The sequence below is a fragment of the Pan paniscus genome, chromosome 18, assembly GCF_029289425.2.
Source record: "Pan paniscus chromosome 18, NHGRI_mPanPan1-v2.0_pri, whole genome shotgun sequence".
Classification (NCBI taxonomy): Eukaryota; Metazoa; Chordata; class Mammalia; order Primates; family Hominidae; genus Pan; species Pan paniscus.
The window spans coordinates 70958162-70976184 of record NC_073267.2 but is presented as its reverse complement, the minus strand read 5'-3'; the positions used below and the strand labels follow the sequence as shown (position 1 = coordinate 70976184).

The 18023-nt window shown below is 34.4% G+C and overlaps 1 long non-coding RNA gene across 1 annotated transcript in view; it reads right to left on the bottom strand.

The window, feature by feature from the left end:
- The window catches only part of LOC117976246 (uncharacterized), a 42263-nt gene that overhangs the window by 13978 nt on the left and 10262 nt on the right, over positions 1–18023 (bottom strand). Inside the window, exons 3-4 of the long non-coding RNA XR_004666864.3 lie at positions 5308–5370; positions 772–935 (exon numbers count right to left, since the gene is read on the bottom strand). This is a non-coding gene — a long non-coding RNA (uncharacterized LOC117976246). The remainder of the gene's footprint in view (positions 1–771; positions 936–5307; positions 5371–18023) is intronic.

Below are 18023 nucleotides of genomic sequence, written 5' to 3'. Positions count from 1 at the left end.
TTTTTGATTCATCTTAGTTCCACTAAGTGCAACACTGGTCGGATGGGCAGAATGTGTTAATAAAGAATTGATTCTTCTTATAATGCCCACCATTGATAGACTGGATAAAGAAAATGTGGTACATATGCACCAAGAAATACTAGGCAGCCATAAAAAAGAATGAGATCATGTCCTTCTTAGGGACGTGGGTGGAGTTACAGGCCACTATCCTTAACAAACTAACCCTGGAACAGAAAAGCAAATACTGCAGGTTCTCATTAATAAGTGGGAGCTCAAAGTTGAGGACACATGGACACTTAGAGGGGAAAAACACATGCTGGGGTCTATCAGAGCATGAAGGTTTAGAGAAGGGAGTGAATCAGGAAAAATAATAAATCAGTACTAGGCTTAATACCTGGGTGATTAAATAATCCGTACAACAAACCCCTCATGACACACGTTTACCTTTGTAACAAACCTGCACATGTACCCCTGAACTTAAAATAGGAGTTTTTTTAAGTGTTTGATCAAAAAAAGAAAGAACTGATAAGACACTTGTTGAAACTTCAACAAAACAAATCTAGATCTTTCTAATCAGGGGTCATAATCACAGTTGTGCTGAGAAAGGTCACTAATAATACACCTAAAAGATAAGAACAACACTTTTTTTCATTTGAATTACTCTAGCTTGTTATGTGTAACCCTGAAACTCGAGTGCAGATGATTGGGGTGGGGGTGGAAATTGTTGTCTTCCTGAATGCATGTAAGGAATATTAAATTTTATGTATTTACATGTCTTGGTCCATGTGTTGGATCTCATCCATTCAGCCCTCCAGTTCCGGAAACACTCTTCACTCCTCTTTTCCTTGTTGTATGCCCCTGAAGGCTAACTTCAGTGCAGTGCATCATTGGGTTCTCCCATGCTCTAGATTGTGGTTGAGTTAGATCAATGGGAGCTGTGGGAAAAGATTCCGTATGAAAATGGAGGGTAATAGGAGAGTGGAGTTTTGTATTTATTACCCAGATGGCTTTTCTGCTATGATACCTTAATTTGGCTATTTCCTTCTGCTGATGGCCATAACTTGAATGACCCTCTCCAATCTGCTTCTCTCAGCATTCTGATAATTATTCCCTCCGCCCGCTCCACCACTCCATCAAGCCTAGAGGAGATAGTAGCTTTCCAATGTTACATGCTCTAAAGCATGGTACACCATGCCTTATTTTTTTTTAAAATGCTACTTGGAGCCTTTAAAAATAGCCTCTTCTTATGTTCTTCTCATGTTATCTAATTTGAGTGTGCCATCTTTTTATATCAAGACCATGCCTGATAGACTCAAACTCACTGACACAAGCACAAAATCCAAAAGTCCTTCTTGGGGAGATTGCAGTCTAATGATAGTGTAACTGCGAAAGAATTTAATTTCCTGCTCTTTCTGCAGCAATTAGCCCAGTGCCAACCAGGCACCAATTACATGTTAAATACATACTGAATAAGTAAATGAATCATGAATGAGTAAATGAATTAATAAATTAATAAATAAATAGAATCATCATCTATATATTCCACTTCTATTAACGAAGGCACTGTTCTGCTGATATTTCTTGTAATTTATAAACCCAACTGCCTGTAAAATATAGGTCCTAGAAAATGTGCCTCCTAATCTACACTGTTTTTACTACTTTTCCTTCCTAGTGGTTAAGGAACACATCCTTTTCATTGAGGCTTCTGAATAATTTGCTTTATTGTCTTCAGACACTTGTTGCAGATGAAAATCTTTCAATGTAATTAAAATTAGGTTGCTTTCAATTACTGCTATAAACTTCCAACTAGATAATAAAAGTTTTTCTTTTTTTGATATTTGCTTATTCTAGCAAGTAAAATTTGTTGTTGATGCTAGACTAATTATTTGTTATTAATATTCTTATAGTTGGTTACATGAATATGATTTTAGTATTGGTTTATAGGCCAAATTGAGATGCAAAGTTATGTTATGATACTTCCTTAGGAATAAAATGTTCTAACATATGGGTCTATGTATAAATATAACTCTTTCTGAAATAATATGTACAGTCATTTAAATACAATAAGCTATTAGGGTAAGAAAACTGCTGTGAGGCTCTACAATATAGCAGTTAAAGTAGGGAAGATCTGAATTTAGTATCTCCGCATGTGGCTACTTATATTTGTGTGACTTAATATCTCCTCACCCCAGATTTCATATGCATAAAATGGGAATAGTAGCAGCTGCTCCTAAGTTATTGTTGTAAAGGCTAAATGAGTGAAGTTACTAAGCTAACATTTATTGAGAAGTTTCCTAGTCATAAACACTGTATCATCATTAGTATTGTTGGCATTTTTGTCATTGTGTAAAATTAACAATGTCTAATGCCCTTCTTTAAATTTTTACTTTTGTTGACATTTGAAATCTGTAATTTTAATGTATTGTTTTAAATCCATGAAAAAGTTTGTACTAGTTTTGTCTCATCCATCGAATGGGGTGGGAATCCAGTATATTTAACAAAAATGCAGTAAGTTCTTTTTTCTTTTCTTTTTTTACAAGACAAAATCTTGCTGTGTCACCCAGGCTGGGATTATAGGTGCCTGCAACCACACCTGGCTAATTTTTGTATTTTTAGTAGAGATGGAGTTTTACCATATTGGCCAGACTGCCCTTGAACTCCTGACCTAAAGTGATCTGCCTGCCTTGGCTTCCCAAGGTTCTAGGATGACAGACATGAGCCACTGTGCCCAGCAAACAAGAAGTTCTTAACTGAAAAAAAAAGGATCTGGTGAGAGCATTATAGTTAGTATCCTCAGCATTAAACACAGTGCTTGGAATGTGCAGTGTGTATAGTGTTTCAAACTATTAGAAATATGGTTTATATATTAAATATCACTATAATAATTGTTTGTTGTGTAATATACCTTTTGTAAATTTTGTTTTGAATATTATAAACATAATCTTGCAATTCAGAAATATTTAATTTTAACATTTTAATTATTATATAAGAAGAAAGACAATTACCCTTCACATTCTTATCCTACTTTTCACTATTAAATCTTCTAAGTTATGGCCGGGTGCGGTGGCTCACGCCTGTAATCCCAGCACTTTGGGAGGCCGAGGCGGGCGGATCATGAGGTCAGGAGATCGAGATCATCCTGGCTAACACGGTGAAAGCTCGTCTCCACTAGAAATACAAAAAATTCTCCGGGCGTGGTGGGGCACCTGTAGTCCCAGCTAGTCCGGAGGCTGAGGCAGAAGAATGGCGTGAGCCCGGGAGGCGGAGCTTGCAGTGAGGCGAGAAAAAAAACTTCTAAGTTATATAAAACCTACTGTAAGTATTCTGAGAGTTATACAAACAGAGGAAGAATCTGAGGTTCAAAGACATTGGATGACTTGTACATGATAAGATACCTAGTAAATGGAATCAGACATTTAGCCCAAATAATTTATCAGGGTGCTTTTTTAGACATCATTCTATATAAGTTTTTTTTTTTTAGGTTTTATATGTATGAAATCATCTTTATGTGTCAGTGCATCTAGATATATATTATTTTTATAGGCCATTTAGTGCACTATTGTTTAATGTACCATATTTTGTTTAAATAGTAGAAAACTTAAACTAAATGTTCATCAATAGATAAAATTACAATGTTGCAATAAATATTCATATACATTTAGTGTCACAGATGGACAAATATGTCTATAAAATAGACATGTCTCTGCAGTATTGCTAATACAAATGTTGTGTGCATTTAAAACTTGGGAAATACTCCTCAACTGCTCTCTGAAAAGGTTGTGTAAAGATGTATTATCAGCAATGATATATTAGTATTTATATTTCAGCTTGTCTGCTTTAATAGTAGGTATTAAATTACCATTTTCTAACGTGTTAGTTGGTCTTATTTGTATTCATAAATTTATTTAAAAATCCCATTGAAATACTGATTTAGTAATTTCATCAATATGGTATGGTTCACAACAGAAAAAAAGTCTTATTATTTATCAAGAAAAATAAAATTTGAGGACTATTTTCAAATAAAAAAATTTGGAACTATTTCTTAGGAAGAAAATCTTTGAGAGCTTCCACTGACCTGTTTACAGTCTGTAATTTTTCTCACTAGTAGAGCAAGAAGCAAGCAAATAATCACTTAAACACCTCTTTTCAAATAAAATAGCATAAAGTGGAAACAAATGAAGTTCCCTTTCAGACAGATGCAAGCTGTCTGCCCAGAATATGACCTTTCCTCTGAACTTTCTTCTCATGCTACCTCAGAGGGTGACATATGAAAGAATAAGGATTCTGAACAAGAGTGGCGGGGAGCAGGGGTCAGATTCACATATCTAAGCCAGAAAGACACCAGACAGCCTCTTTACAACTAGAAAATGCCAGCTTCTAGCCATACATTTAAATTGCAATTATGAAAAAAAAAAAACCTGGAAGCCACATTGATATCTAACTACGTCACAAAACTCCCTTATGCTTTATGCCAAAGATGTACCTTATGAAGTGTGGGGACAATTTATAAGTGAAGAGAGCAGTTGTCACACACTGATTTGCTGAGGAGTTGATCTGACTATATTGACACTTTGAATTATCTAAGACTGCCTGCTTAATTATATTATCTACCTAGATTTGAAAAAGAGGAAAAATGCATCTAATAAAATGGAATATCACCATCTGCTACAACCAGTTATGTTTCCTTTCTAATTTATTTTAAACTTCTCCAAATTTGGAAAGAAAAACATACAGATGTGCTTTAGGGTTATTTTGTTTGTTTGTTTGTTTTCCTTTGTCAGGGATGTAGAAAAATAAACAATTTCTGGTTGAGTGCAATGCTGCAAGACATTCCTCGTCAAACCAAGTAACATGTAAACATGAAGACGGAAATCTGAGTTTTGTGCACTGGCTGTGGAGTAGGAAATAGAAAAATCAAAATTGGACACCTGTTGTGGGCTAATACTAGAGGAGTAGAAGCCAAAATGTCCTTTTATGTTGGACTGACTTTGACAGGTCTTGAATCTCACTTTGCCCTTCAACTCTCTTAGTGTCAGATTGAAACAATTTCAAGAACTGAAGTGTGGTAAGTAGCTGGGTCAAAGTCAAGAACAAGGGCCAAAATCAAGCACAGAGGGAAAATCCTACATTTTTCCACTTTATGAAACCAAACCACCAATGAGGCAAATGATCATAAGACAAGTCTAGAGCAACAGACCCGCCTTACTGATCGGACGTCCAGCACAGCTTCTTGAGCTTTAACATCTCTGATAAAACTGAAATCAGAGATTAAACTATTGTCAGATCCCAGCCACTTGGTATAAATACCTTGTCTGCTGGGTCTCCATCTCCTTTGTACTCTTCTTTTGCCTTCCCACGTGGTCTGACACACTGTTATAAAAGGCAGGAGTCCAAAGAGAGAAAAAGACACACATTGAAGCAATAAAAATATTGATGCTATTTTACTGTTTTTGAAGTTGCTATAAAGACATACATTGAAGCAATAAAAATATTGATGCTATTTTACTGTTTTTGTGAGGCACTGTGCTAAGTAGCTAACTATGACAATATGTTAACTCTCGGATAATCGCCCTTTTTAAAATCCAGCCCCAAATACCTATTGACTGTGTATCCATGGGCCAAATTCAGTTCTCTTTTTCTACAAAATGGAAATGTAAGTCTACTCCATTGGAAATCATTGTGTGAACCTTAAAAGGCAATAACGCTACAAAAAGTTGATATAGAAGGAGCTTCCAATGTTCTAGGCAATGAGCTAAACTCTAAATTGGTGTTTTTAATTGTAATAATTACTTAGTGAGACAGATGTTATCATCTCTTATTTTATAAGAAATAGAAGTTCAAGGAGTTTCAAGTTACAATGAAAATAAATGATTAGGCCGGGCGTGGTGGCTTACGCCTATAATCCCAGCCCTTTGGGAGGCCGAGGCGGGTGGATCACGAGCTTAGGAGATCGAGACCATCTTGGCTAACACGGTGAAACCCCATGTCTACTAAAAATACAAAATATTGGCCAGGCGTGGTGGCGGGCGCCTGTAGTCCCAGCTACTTGGGAGGCTGAGGCAGGAGAACGGCATGTACCCGGGAGGTGGAGCTTGCAGTGAGCCGAGCCGAGATCGCGCCACGTGCGCACTCCAGCCTGGGCGACGGAGAGAGGCTCCGTCTCATAAAAAAAAAAAAAAAAAAGAAAAAAAGATTAAGATGGCAAGGAAACCCAACCCAAACGTTAATCTCAAAACTGCAACCCTAATCTTGGACAATATGTTTATCAGCTCAACTTTCAGGATATTTCATTGACTGTGCAAACAATAATTATATGCATCTTTGGGATGGTAGTCCCTGGCCAATGTCTTCTTATTGCCATTGGACAAGAAGAGATGGAGAAAATATCATGCTCATTCTCAAAAACACTCTTCTTAAATTTTCTTTTTGCAAGTTTCAAAATATTGAATGTTTTCCATATTATCACTGATTATATTAATAGATATGTGGAAACAGAGTATTAATAGATAGATGGAAACAATGTAATGGCTTCATGTAGTATTAATGTACTAATGGATGTGCCAAGATATTATTGTCATTCAAGTCGATAGGGTATTTTGTCTTTAATGGCTTTGAGTGTTCATCTCCTTGAGAAGTTTTAAAATCTATGCTGGTGTTTTAATATAAGCCCTTCCTGTTGACTTGATATTTCACAATTAAAGGGAAACAGCTCTGTGACTAATGTGTTTAAAAGGTGGTGATCACTGTTTTGTTGAATATAATAAGTCACAAGTTTAAGGCATCTGTGTTTGCTGACTTGCAGTTGTCAAAGTCAATTAGTATTTAATTAGAGGGTATGTCTTGATCTGTGATTTGGAAATGCCTTAACTATGTTGGAGGAGTTGAGGAACTATAATTGTTGAAGTTAATAGTCTATTTTTACTTTTTAGGTGAAATAAGTATTGCAGAAGTTTTGGAAGAATGGAGAGGGACAAACACAGAAGCAGAGAAAGACAAAGACAAAAAGAGAGAAATAATTACTAAATTGGTTCAATGTGGTCTCATTTTGCAGTATCTATCAGCTAATCCTACAAGTATAAGAATGTTTCTCCAAGGCTGTCCTCTATCAAAATATGCCCATGGATTTATTTTGCTTGCATTGACTTTATCAGCCATATTGCATATTAATAATTATAAATATATGTTGGATAAATCTAATGTAATATTAACCATAATAAATTGATGAATATATTTTCTCCCTTTCTCTCCACCTCTGTCTCTCTGCCTCTTTTTCTCTGGCTCTCTCTCTCTCTCTCAATTGAGTTCTGTCTTCAAGAAGAAATTATCTCCATTTCAGAAGGAAAAATCTGCACCTGAGGTTGTTTTATAAACAAAAATTTCTATTAAAAATTTATACAAGCACCATCTATGTTGTTTTAGAATATTGATGTCAAATATTTATACACAGCTTGAAATAATGTTTGGATAAACTAGATCCAAGTTTGATACATATAAACTATAGAAAGTATCCAAAAAATGAAAGCCAAAACATGTTGGAAATAAGTCTCTCTAAACCATCTATAACTTGCTGTAAAACAATTTTCTATTATGGTTAACTTTCAATAATTCTCTCATGAAACTAGCAAGTTTATAAAATATTGTGGGCTGAATATCTAATAGACACATAACTATTAACATTATCTTTAGCATATAACATGTTTTTTAATGGTAGTAGATATAAAATATTTTTCCCAAGTGGTAGCAGATGTTAAAAGTAGTGTTATTATCATCATAGATGCTTAAAACGCTCTCCATGAACCGTAGAAGCACCTACCTCTTCTTGCATTGCCAGTTCGGATCTATCTGCACTGTTGATCATTGTGATATTCTTTCCAACAATTTAAGCTTAACCAAAATATTTTAAGGTATAGCACTGTGTCCAAATCAAATTTTAGAGAATCTTAGTTTGGGGATGCTATAACAAAAATACCATACATTGGGTCACTTAAACAATAGACATTTATTTCTCACAGTTCTGGATGTTGGATCATTCAATACTAAGATATTGGTAGATTCAGTTCTTGGTTAGAGTCAGCTTCCTGGCTTATAGATGGCCAAGTTCTCACTCGATCCTCACATGGAAGAAAGGAAGCTCTGGTATTTCTCCATCTTCTTTTAAGAGTACTAATCTCATCATGGGGGCTTCACCTTCATCATCTCAACTGAGCCTAATTATCTCCCAAAGGCTTCATCTCCTAATACCGTTGCACTGGCATTTAGAACTTCAACATATGGATTTCAAAGGGAAACATTTAATTCATCAACAGAAGTATTAATATTTGGTACTTCCTTGTATTCTTGTATTCAATAGGTGTGTGATTTGCAACAATGGGGAATGGAGGAGTTTAATATATTAAATGACACACAACAATTGAGTCTCTGGACTCAGGATTTTGTTCAAAGTAGCAAGTAATCAGACTTCCCATTGGGGTTGAGGAAGAGAACTTCTGTGTCTTTGTCTGATATAGACAGACATTTGGCAAGGGCTTCATGTTATCAGGAACAGTTTCAAAAGTAGATGGCTATACTAGACATCTGGTCTAATGATTGGAAATTCTTGGGTGTCACAACATGACAAGTCATTCAATTATCAATATCTGATTGTTGAATGGCACTTAGTTAGGTTCTAGGGACACAGAGCTAGATACTTAAAAGTATGCTTCTGGAGACCTAAAACTCTGGTTGAGGAAATAAATGAGAAAACCAACAATTTGTAAACACTGCTGCCACCAAGTTAATAGTAAATTAAGAGCAAACACTCTAAAAGTATGCTGTAGATTCTAAAACAAATTAGTTTTTACTATCTTCATGCTTACTTGCCTTAACCATGAGCAATGAAACAGTCAGGAAAGATAATTTACACTAGATCAACAGAGAGTATGTAAAATTCAATCCTCGCTACAAAGGAATTAGAAAGGTAGAAAGGATAAAATGAATCGATGAGACAACCAAGAGAGTAATACCAACAGGAAGCCACTATTATCTTTACAGCTTGTGGGGACAAAAAGACAAGGTGAAGTGACCAGAGTTGAGCAGCAGAAGACATTCGGCGTCAATGGGACAATGGAGAAAGGGGCTGGTCTGTAGGCAATTGAAGGACTGCAGCCACTTCTGAAGGATATTCTACTCAGTATAGAGGAAGAGAGGAGCTATGCAGGCTTTTTGCCTTGCCTAACACTCCAAACTCCTGCCAGTGCCTTCCACTGTGCAGAACTAATTGGAAATCAATTGACAAGGGCATCTAGAAAATGTAGTTCTCAAGGCACCCTCTCCCAACACCCCAGGACAGAAAGTGCAAGACAGGTATCAGAGAGCAAATATAAAAAATGACTATGACTTGTGCAAGTAAATTATTTTAGATTTTGAATTATGCTAAAAGTCATCCAATGGCTTTTCATGACATTTACACTAAAATATAAACCCCTTACCTTGACCAAAAACAATTCTATGTATTTCATGTTGCATATATTTCCCCAGTATCTTCTCAGTACTCTTCCCTACACTTACTGGGGTTCAGACTTTATTCTCTTGTTAACTGATTTTGCTCAAGACCTATTAGTTCTTCCTTCCTCCTGGAATGGAATTTTCCCTAACACTGCTTTGTTGATGTCTTCTTGTCATTAAGATCTTGGTTTAAATTATATCCCCTATAGAATTCTTCCTGGGCCACCTGGTCTAGAGTAGGCCCCTATTCACTCAGTCACTCTTTGTCACTTCAGCATATTTCAATTATATGAATAGCTCTTTTACCATTTGACATCAAACGCCTAATTATAAAGTGATATTTTAAAAATGTAAAAACAAGAAAGCCTGTCTGTTCCTAATAAAATGTAAATTCCAAGCAGGCAGGGACCTCACTTTTCTTAGTATGAAAAGAATGTCTCTCCCATAGTTGCTCCTCAAAATCTATTTTTAAATAACTGAAAGAATCAATGCGGCTATGAGAAATATCAACCTTGCTTTGCAGATGAAGAAATTGATGTACAGAGAATTTAAATACAATGAAATATGCAGACTTGTATAGTAGGTACTTTTTAAGTGCAGATCCTAAAATAAAGAATTATGCAGTCAGAAGAAATTTTATTCTCTCTTCATGCCAAGGAAAAAGAGAAAAATAGATACATATGTATAAATCTGTCATGCTTTCCAGAGGGATTGTGGAGAAACACATCTTTAAGGGCTTGAAAAATCCCTCAATAAAAATATATAAGAGTACTTCAGAGGAGGATTCTATTATTTAATTATAGATTTATTAATCAGAGACACTTATTTGATTCATTTTATTGTTAAGATTTACTAGAATCATGCTGATCATTATGATTTATTCATGATAGGGATTTATTTATTTATGTTGGGTATTTATATTGTAAGTGGATGTGCAGCATGATGCATGGTTACTTTTGAATATTCACCAGCTGCCAGGTTGAAAAAGTTCTCGTAGTTCTTTGGATATGGAATCCCATTATTCTTTTACATTGCCACTTTTTATCTTTGGCTGTCCTTCTTTCACAAGTCTCCTCAGTGTTTTACACAGAAAAGATCTGTATTCATTTGATTTTTGAATGAAAGTGCATATTCTTTTCATTTGACAAGAAATATTTATACTTTCATATTAGAGATTACAGGTAACATGATAGAACACTGCTGTTAAAAATTAGGACTCTGCAAGATTTCACCACTGCACTCCAGCCTGGGTGACAGAGCGAGACCCTGTGTCAAAGAAAAAAAAAAAAAAAGAGGTAGGGCTGTGGCGTCAGATGAACTGAGTTAGAAATCTAGCTTTTAGCCTTCTTAGAATTACAGCTTTGGGAACTGTACATAGTCTCTCTAAGTTTAATTTTCTCATCTCTACTTTTGTTTTAGTGCTGATGTGAGGATTAACTGAGAAAAAGGTATTTAAAACTCTTCAGAGAACCTGTCACTTAACAACAAAAACCATAACAGCAACAACAAAAATAACTATACTATCTTGCTTTTTAATTTTGCTAAAAAACACATATCTACCCGCCTAACAAATTTTTAAGTGTACATTGGAGTATACATTAGAGTATTGTTTTATTAAGTGCAAGGCTATACAGAAAACCCCCAGAACATTTTCATCCTTCATGACTGAATTTTTCTGTATCTTGAACAGCAACCCCCCATTTTTTCCTCCCCTCAGCCCTTGGCAACCAACATTATGCTTTCTGTTTCAATGAGTCTGACTACTTTAGATAGTTTATGTAAATGAAATTACACAGTATTTGTCCTTCTGTGACTATCTTTTCTCACTTAGCCTAATGTCCTCAAGATGCATCCATGCTGTGGCGTCTAACAGGATTTCCTTCATTATACAGGCTGAATGATATCTTATTTTTTCTTAATCTATCTAAAAGTTTGTCAATTTTGTTGATCTTTGAAAACAACTTAGCTTCTTTGATATGTTCTATTGTTTTTCTGTTCTCTATTTTGTTTATATCTGCTCTAATTTTATTTCCTTCTTTCTGATAACTTTGGGCTTAAGTTGTTCTTTGCTTATTTTTTTGGAATGCAACGTAATTTCTTTTTCAAAAAAATTATACTTTAAATTCCGGGGTACATATGCAGAACGTGGAGGTTTGTTATATAGGTATACACGTGCCATGGTGGTTTGCTGCACCCATCAACCCGTCACCTACATTAGGTTTTTCTCTAATGCTATCCTTCCCCTAGCCCCCCATTCCCCAACAGGCCCCGGTGTGTGATTTCCCCTCCCTGTGTCCATGTGTTCTCATTGTTCAACTCCCACTTATGAGTGAGAACATGCAGTGTTCAGTTTTCTGTTCTTCTGTTAATTTGCTGAGAATGATGGTTTCCAGGTTTGTCCATGTCCCTGCAAAGGACATGAACTCATCTTTTTTTATGGCTGCAGAGTATCCCATGATGTATATGTGCCACATTTTCTTTATCCAGTCTATCACTTATGGGCATTTGGGTTGGTTCCAAGTCTTTGCCATTGTTAATAATGCTGCAATAAACATACGTGTGGATGTGTCTTTATAGTAGAATGATTTATAATCCTCTGGGTATATTCCCAGTAATGGGATTGCTGGGTCAAATGGCATTTCTGGTTATAGATCCTTGAGGAATCACCACACTGTCTTCCACAATAGTTGAACTAATTTATACACCCACCAAGAGTGTAAAAGCATTCCTATTTCTCCACATCCTCTCCAGCATCTGTTGTTTCCCGACTTTTTAATGATCATAGTTCTAACTGGCGTGCGATGGTATTGTGGTTTTCATTTGCATTTCTCTAATGACCAGTGATGATGAGGTTTTTATCATACGTTTGTTTTCTAGTTCCTTGAGATGTAAAGTTTGGTTATTTCAGTTTTTCAAAAATATAAGTAAAAATTTTCTCACTGTAAACTTCCCCCTCAGTTATAATTTTGCCTCATGCCTGAAGTTTTAATATGTTGTGTGTTTATTTTTATTGGTCTCAAGATAGTTTCTAATTTCTAAACTCTCTTTTCATTTCTATTACCGAGTGGCTCTTCAAGAGTGTATTGTTTAATTTCCACATGTTTGTTAATTTTTCAGATTTCCTTCTGTCATTAATTTCTATTTTCATGCCATTGCATTTGAAAAATATAAAGGTTGTGATTTCAACCTTCTTAAATTTCTTAAGATTTGTTGTGTGACCTAACATGCAAAGACTATTCAATGTGCACTTGAGAAGAAATATTCTGCTGCTGTTGGGTAGAATGTTCTATATTTGTCTGTTAGGTCTATTTGGTCTAGAGTGTTGTCCAAAGATTCTATTTCCTTATTATTGATCTTCTTTTTTGATGCTCTATCTTGCATTTTATTTAGTCTTCATTTGAATTTTTTTTTACACTGAGCCATGAAAATTTTTGTGGAGATAAGCAATACTGTCTGATGACTAACCCAAGGAGCTTTCTACAGATTGAGAATGATGACTCCCTGCCACTAGCAAGAAGGATTACAATGTCCCACATTTTCCCCCACTTCACCTAAGTGAGAGAGGTCGTACCTGAATGCAACTTTGCATGGGATAGCAAAGGATTTCAAACGTTAGTAGCTGCTCATTTCCTATGCTTCCCTACAGGGCTAACATCTATTCTCAGACTGGTTGATGTCCAGGCTAAAAGTATTTCTTGTTGAATAATGTTTTTCTCACTGTTTGTTCATAATAAAAAAGACCAGCAATTGGGCATAATTCTCTGCTAGATCCCAGCCCAACAGTCCTTTCAGCAGCAGCCTGACATAGGTCTGATTCTCTAAGAATAGAGAGAATGTAGGGCCACTGCCCCTTCTATTCCTTCGCCAATGAGTCCCAGACTTAACCAAGAAACACAGACTTATTTTTTTTTTAATGTAAAGAACTTGGAGTAAAGATGAAAATATAAAATAATCCACTTTTCTGAGAAATGTTTCAAACAAATATATTAAAATTTGGGTTTAGTATGTTTTTATTATTCAAAAGTGCCTTACAATAAGGAGTATCTATTAACAAGGAATAATAATCATGCTTTTATTTATCATCTCTTCTTAATTTATTTGCATTTTAGCTAACGGCACAATAGAAATCTTTGTACATAACTTTTGTAACCTTTCAAATTGTTCTAGGAATATGAATGGTCTGAAGGTTTTTTTCTTTATTTCACATAATTTTATTGTAAATTTTTATACTAAGGAAATGTAGAACCCTTCTGCAAAGCACTTTAACTTCATTTCCCCTTGTAGAGCTAGTATATTACTATATCCACGTTCCTGGAATTTCACCAGCATGAAAAAGAGAGATATGGTATCATTGTAATATGAATTAACATTTTCTTATGTCCTTTAGAAAATGAGTCCTTTTATTTATTGCACTTTAAAAATAATGTTTGCTATATGGTTAAAAATAGTAAATAATTTGGAAAGATAGATAAATATATAAGGAGAAAAATATGAATTATTCATAATGGAATTTTTAGAGATTAATTCTGTTAACAGTTTAATACATTTCATCTCAGTTTATGTGCATTTTATTATGAAGTATTGCACAATTAAATTTATTTCTATATTTATAAAATATTTTTAATGTGTGTGAAAATATGTTTTAAATTTTATCTGATGTAATAATTGTACATATTTATGGGGTTTAATGTGACATTTCCATATATGTATGCATTGTGTAATGATCAAATCAGAATAATTGGGATATCCATTACATCAAACATCATTACTTTGTAGTGAAAACATTCAAAATCCTCTCTTCTAGCTATTTTGACATATTCGATGCATCATTGTTAATGATAGTCACCCTATTGTGCAATAAGACACCTGGAACTTATTCCTCCTATGTAATTGTAACTTTATATGCGTTGGGCAATCTATCAATCTATTCCCATTTCTCCCTTTCTGTGCCCCTCCCCACTCTCTGGTAATTATTGTTCTATTCTCTACTTCTTTGAGGTCCACTTTTTAGAATCCACATATGAGTAAAAAAGACATTTTTATTTTTGTGTTTGGCTTATTTCACTTAAGGTCTTCCAGGCTCATCCATATTGTCACAAATGACAAAATTTCATTATTTTTCATGGATTAATAGTATTCCATTATGTATATACACTACATTTTCTTTATCTGTTCATCCATTAGTAGACACTTAGGTTGATTCCATGTTTGGCTATTGTGAATAGTCCTTGATTAAACATGGAAGTGCAGATATCTCTTCCACATACTGATCTCATTTTCTTTGGATATTTACTCAGTAGTGGCATTGATAGAAAATATGGTGGCACTATTTTAATTTTTCAAGGAACTTTTATACTATTTTTCATAATGACTGTACTAATTTACATTTCCAACAACAGGATGTAAATGTTCCTTTTTCTTTACATCTTCACCAACACTTCTTACCTTTTGTCTTTTTGATAATAGCCATTCTAACTGGACTAAGGTAATATCTCATAGTGGGTTTGATTTGTATTTCCCTAACGATTAGTGATGTTGGGCTTTTTTTAATATATCTGTTTGCTGTATGTATGTCTTCTTTTGAGACACATTTATTGAGGTGATTTGACATTTTTCGTTTTTTCATTGGATTTTTTTTAATGTTGCTCTTGAATTCTCAGTGTTTCTTATTTATTCTGGGAATTAATCCCTTGGCAGATGTACAATTTGTAAAATTTTTCTCCTATTCTGTGGGTTGTCTTTTCCCTCTGTTGATTTTTTCTTTTGCTAAAATATGCTTTTTAATTTGATGTCATTCTATTTTAGTTTTAGTTGCCTGTGATTTTGAAGTCATATCCAAAAAGTTATTACCCTTTCTAATGTCAAGAATTTTCCCCAAGTTTTCTTCTAGTAATTTCATAGCTTTAGGTCTTATATTTATCTTTTAATACATTTTGAGTTTATTTTTATACATTGTGAAAGGGATATTTGATTCTTCTGCATGTGGACCACCAGTTTTCTCAGCACTGTTTATTGAAGAGACTGTCCTTTCCTTAATGTGTGTTATTGGCAAGTTTTCCAAAAATCAGTCAGCTGTAAATATGTGGATTTATTTCTGGGCTTTCAATTCTGTTTCATTGGTCTATGTGTCAGTTTTTATGCCAATGCCATGGCATTTTTGTTACTATAGCTTTGTAGTATATTTTGAAGTCGGGTAATGTGATGCCTCCATTTTTTTTTCCCAAGTTTTTTTTTTTTTTTTTGCTATTTCAGTTATTTTGTGGCCTTATACAAATTTTAGATTTTTTTTAATTTCTGAGAAGATTGACATTTGTATTTTCATAGGGATTGCATTGAATCTGTATGTCTCTTTGGGCAGTAGGACATTTAAACAATATTCACTCTTCTAATTCACGGACGTGTGATATCGTCCATTTATTTGTGTCCTCTTCAATTTCTTTCATCGCTGTTTTACAGTTTTCAAAAAAGATATCTCTTACCTCCTTGGTTAAATTTATTCCTAGGTATATTTTTTTGTGTGTATAGCTATAGTAAATAGAATTATTTCCTTGATCTATTTTTCAGTTAGTTCACTATTAGCATACGGAAATGCTCCTGATTTTTATATGTTGTCTTTGTGGTCCTACAACTTTACTGAATTTGTTTATTAGTTCTAATATTTTTGTGAAATCTTTATGGTTTTCTGTGTGTAGGATTATGTCATCTGCAAACAGGGATAGTTTGACTTTCTCCTTTCCAAGTTGGATACTTTTTATTTTGAATAGAAGTGGTGAAAGGAGGCACCCTTGTCTTACTCCATACCTTAGCGTGAAAGTTTTCAAATTTTCCCCATTCAATATCATATTAGCTATGGGTTTTTCATATATGGATTTTAGTGTGTTGATGTACGTACCTTCTATACTTAATTTGTTGAGAGTTTTTCTCATAAAAAGATATTGTGTTTTCTCAAATGCCTTTCTTGCATCCATATAGATGATCATATTCTTTTTGTACTTAATTCTGTTAATGTAATATATTACAGGTGTTGATTTGCATACAGTCAGTCTTTTATATTTATGAGTTCCACATCCACGGATACAACCAATTGTGAATAAAAAATATTTTTAAAATTATGTATATACTAAACATGTACAGACTTAATTTTTCCTGTCATTATTCCCTAAACAATACAGTATAACAACTATTTACATAGCATTTACATTGTATCAGATATTATAAGTAACCTAGAGATGATTTAAAGTATATGAGAGAAAGTGCATAAGTTATATACAAATACTATGCCATTTTGTATCAGGGCTTAAGCATCTGCAAGTTTTAGTGTTCACAGGACGTTTTGAATCAATCTCCCACAGATACCAAGAGGTGACTCTATATTGTACATAGCCCACATGATGTACACAGCAGACACACACATTGATTTGTGTATGTGTACACAGTGCACACACATTTATGTGAATATATAAATCTCTGGCTGGAATTGTTATTTCTTTATTTACAAAAATGTTTAAACTCTTCTTTTACTAAAACCCCATTAAAATTCTCATTTATTAAAAGAGTACTTAATAGAAGTAGATCTAAGTGTATGAACATTTTTAAAAAGTAACGACTTTGAAGCAAGAATTTTAAGCTTATTTAATGCATAGATGTGAAGTACTACAGACAACTTTTTGAAAACTATTGTCTCATTTGGTCCTTACAAAAATAATACAGTTTTACAACTTTCATAATACATCTGATGACACAAAATTTCGGACAGGTTACAATAAAACTAAACTACTTAAACCCACATCCTTAACTCCAAATGCTAGACTCTCCATTGTATCCAGTTTTTTTGTAGAATGCAGTTTGCATAATGGCACAATGTGGAATTTCAGCAAAAGAGGTTGATGATTGGTAGAAGTAATGTGGATTTCAGAACAGTATTAGGGCAGAAAGATTGGAATTCAGAGTCAAGACCATTGCATATTAAGGTTGTGATGCAAGAACACTTGGAAATCAGAAAGACCGGCACTACAAAATTTACATTTGCAAAGCTTTAGTCAAACTTCAAGTTCTCTGACTCTTAGTTTTTAAGAGTTAGACTTGCTTGCTTGGTTGATTGATTTTGGTGAAAACAGGGAAAGATGTTTCAAAATGGCAGGCTTCAAAATTCTCTTGAAAAATTAGAAGATTCGGAAACAAATTCTAGGTCTACTTACCTCATGGAAACAATTGGATACAGCCGATTCCATTATGTGCACCAAGACTGCCCTAGCTAAAACAGTATCCATGATTCACACCATTAATCCATATAAACATAAACCCAGTTCACTTTTCTTCTTCTCATGACCTTCTGGCTCCTGTAGACATCAGAGTTTGTGTTCCCTATGTTCAACCTCATTTCACTCATACCCTTCCATTCCTTCAGAGACCCAGGACAAATACCTTCACATTGTCATTGACTCTTTGCATAATCTCACTATTGCTATCGCTGATTCAATGCATCATCAAATTCTGCTGACTCTAACTACAAAATATAACTATGATCTAACCAATGCTCA